General features: G+C 44.1%; 1 pseudogene; it reads right to left on the minus strand.

The window, feature by feature from the left end:
• Nucleotides 1–375: 375 nt before the first annotated feature.
• On the minus strand, nucleotides 376–3,432 carry LOC144119856 (uncharacterized; annotated as a pseudogene).
• Between the last annotated feature and the right edge of the window lie 443 nt (nucleotides 3,433–3,875).

A 3,875-nucleotide genomic window follows, 5' to 3' on the forward strand; every position in this document is an offset into this window, starting at 1 on the left:
TTGCATGATGGACGACCGGGGAGCGGCTCTGCCTTAGGATGCTGCGTTAATGCGCCTGAGGCTTTTAATCTGCTTTTATTCACTTCTCGCGAGCCCATGCATGATTCCAGTTGTAGCGGGTAAGGACGGTGAACGAGATGGACACACACACAGCGCTACACAGAGCTTATCTATGTAAGTTAATGCAATTTGGAAAAAAATCATTAATATAGGTGAAGTTATGGAGCATTTCTAAGCGCAGCTGCAGCCGAGAAAACCAGAAAGTACTTCAACCAGCAGCTTGGCACTTTTATTGCACGGTCACACAAAAAAGGAAGGAACCATTCACAGACGGAGAACCTTCCTTGAGAGAGGCTTGTGACAAAGCCTCAAAAGTCACTCCACTGTAGAGTTAACATTCCCAGCCCAGTTAGTTATCAGAGGTCGCAGCAACTTGCTTAAAAATATCTTGCAAAGCTCCTCAGTGTGGGCACGGTCGTTTCTTTCACAGATGAGTTGCGGGCACTGTGTAACGTGTGGGAGCAGTACTGACATCAACAGCTTGCACAGCTTACTGCTGCGCCTGACCTCTGGGAGTTTCATTACTCGGTTAACGAAGATGCACGTGAGTTTGCAAATATTGACCGCTTCCATTTTAGGGTACATCAACCCTCCACTGTCCATGTTTTTGATTAGCCCGTAAGCTGGTCCGGTCGGCTCTCGTGCCTGCAGCAGGGTCTTGCGTGACTCGCATGTCACCTGAAAACCGGTGCCGAAATCGCATAAAGCAACAACTTGGCAGCGATAAAAATGCTCCGGTTCAAACTGTCATAACCGTATATGTAAACAGTTTTGCTGCACGAAGCATAATGCACAGGTTTTCTACCAAGACCACACAAACTAGAAAAATTACACGGTTTGTATTCACATAGAGAAAACTGTTCATACCTTTTCCTTACATGCACTCGCAACGTAGCTAGCCAGAAAAGCAACTAGTGCTACCTCAAGGTCTGCCTCAGAACATGGCGTTAAGAACCCGAGCTCACTGCAAAATTCCCTGGTAGCATATTCAACGCCAGCTGGCAGGGCAGATGTTTCGGCATCCGAAATTGCCAGCCTCAGAGGTGCCTTCATTACAAAAGAAGTGGGTGCATTGTCACTTCTTGCGGCTTGAAGGATACCAACCTAAAAAAAAGAGAAACGAGGCAATTAAATATGTTTCAGAAATTTATTAAATAACAATATTTTTAAAATAATTAACAGTACCTTTAGCAGTTTTTCCGCTGTAAAAACTGCAGTCCTGTCATCCACCCTGTCGTTGCCGCCATTGAACTGCCGAAGGCAGCTAAAGAGTGATTCCACAGGGTCGCTGTTTAGGCCGCGTGTCAAGACGTAGCGGAAGCTGAAGTTAATTAAATTACTTCTATAACACATTGATGCAAATAACGAAAAGCAGAGTCGAAGAAAAGTAACCTACTTTATGTGGTCAAGGAGATATTCAATCAATGCCACTGTTGACTTCGATGTTGAAGTTGAAGTTTATTCCTTTCTTACAAAGGAGGAGCCGGGACTAAAAGCTGTGCCGACAGCTTGACAATGGTCCCGGCTCCTTTACATACCCGGCAGTACAGGAGGAAAAGCGACGGCTATACATACAACAAACATACATACATACAAAGCAAAAGTATATAAATCAACACTTCGCAGGCCACCTATGCACATCATGCAAAAATGACAAAATAAAATGCGATGCGATGAAAAGGTCATAGGAAATCATAAAAAGAATGGTGCATAATAATCAGAAAGATTGCATCTGAAACTCTCAAGGAAAAGAATTCTCCCGACAATATTTCCGAATTTCGTGTTTTGATTTTCGGGTTATGTCAAAATTTTCTTCGTTTAATCTGTTCAGCAGAATTGGAAGGTTATAACATAAGGATTGATTCACATAATAGGCTCTTGGTGTTGGGGTAAACCAAATTTCTCTGTGTCTTGTGTCACGGCAGCTGGCGTTTTGTCTGAGTTGAGCAAGCAAAATGATGAGGTTGTCGGAGTGTTTTAGGTGAGATTTGTAACATGATAGTAGTCTATAAGTATATAACGCAAATATTGGAAGGATTTCATACTTTACAAAATATTCCTGGTGGGCGAAAAGAGTGGTACATTGGTAATACATCTCACTGCTTTTTTTCTGAAGCAGATGTATCTTGTTAAGATTTGTTATGCCTGTTGTGCCCCACACTATGTTACAATATTGCAAATGAGAAAGTACTAACGCATTGTAAAGTATGATCTTTACCCTTATTGGAAGAATGTGCCTAAACCGCGCAAGTATACCAATGGCTGAGGCGACCTTTGAACGTATGTAATCAATATGTGTATTCCAAGTTAAATTGCTTGAAAAGGTAACTCTCAGTGTTTTTACGGACTCAACGAGCTCTATAGGCTGGCTATTGAATACGGATTTGACAGGTCGCGATATTTTCTTTCCCTTATGACGGAACAACATAATTTTAGTCTTCACTGGATTTATTCGCAGATAATTTGCTTCTGCAGAAGCGTCGCTTCGTAGGTCTCTTTGGTCATTCGCTTCGATCGGCTGCCATTCATCTGGAGATCTTCAAGGTAACAGATGAAATCTAGTTCCAGCCAGGAGAGCCGTTCATCATCTGTGACGAAGAACGGTTCCTCATGCTTTCCTCCTCGTGCCTTCACTGCACCGATATCATGGAGGGCATACCATTTCGCAACCATCCTCATAAAACTGATTGTGGCCTAGCTGTCCTTGAACTGGCCTGCATCAGGATGACAGTTTGGGTTCTCCTGAAGAAACTGGAGTGTTGCTATTGTTGGCGCAGAAAATACTTGAGTAGCCCTGCACACCTTCATTTTTTCCATGTTGTTGGGTTCAACGTGTGCACGGGTAAGGAACCTGACTGGCTTGACCAGCACCTGTGACTGAATTTCAAAGAGCTTCTTCAAGTAGAAACCCCCTTGGATGAGTGATTCGCCATCTATCATTTCTAGCTCAAGAAAGTTAGTGCGAAGATTCTTTATAAGGTGATTAGGGTCAAAGGACAAAAACAGTGGGTGGCCTGTCCGCAGAGGGTGAGGCACGGCATGCGCAAGCGTGCCATCTTCTGAGAGGCCTTTGAAAAGAGCCACTATTGTTTGGTGGTTGTCGGTGACGATTCTTAGTACGCGAAAACTCACATCTTCGACTGCCTTCATGACTTCCATTGTCATTGTAGAGAGCTTGGCGTTCTTGAGGCACCGCGTGAAGAAATAGCCAACCGGTATGACATAGGCTGTCGATAGTCCTCTTAAAACGAAGCACAACAAGCGGTTTGCCACCTGAGGGGCTGCACTTGGTTGATCCTCGGGGCCCATGTCAACAAGACCAAATATATTGTCCACCTGTCGGTCGTATACAACTTTCTGAGATATCGACATCTCATCGACAATGAGCGAACAGTAAGCTTCCTGCTCCACACCTAGCCCTTCGTGCTCCACACGAAGCCGCTCTCTTATCAATGAAGTCATTCCAATTTCGCCGGTTGAATGCCCTACGTAATTTTGGAGCGTAGCACGACATTGGAGCTTCAAAAGGCCTCTGCTTCGAACGTGTTCATACCCTCTGTTTAAGCAGGCTTTCCACAAAACACATTCCCGCAGAATTCCTTTGTTGTAGGCAGGCTTTTTCTTATTAAAACTAGCCACTTGGTTGCGGATAAAAACTGCAACTTTGTCTCCTTCTTCCGCCTCTTTCAACACCTGTAGAAAGGCCTGAATTTATTTGTTGTCTGCGTAGACTTGGAGGAGCTCTTTTGTGTCGTCAAGCTCAGTTTGCAATTTTTGTAGCTGGTTGCCTTGACGAGCAGCCTTTCTTTTCAGTC

The sequence above is a fragment of the Amblyomma americanum genome, chromosome 1 (assembly GCF_052857255.1).
Source record: "Amblyomma americanum isolate KBUSLIRL-KWMA chromosome 1, ASM5285725v1, whole genome shotgun sequence".
NCBI classification, from domain to species: Eukaryota; Metazoa; Arthropoda; class Arachnida; order Ixodida; family Ixodidae; genus Amblyomma; species Amblyomma americanum.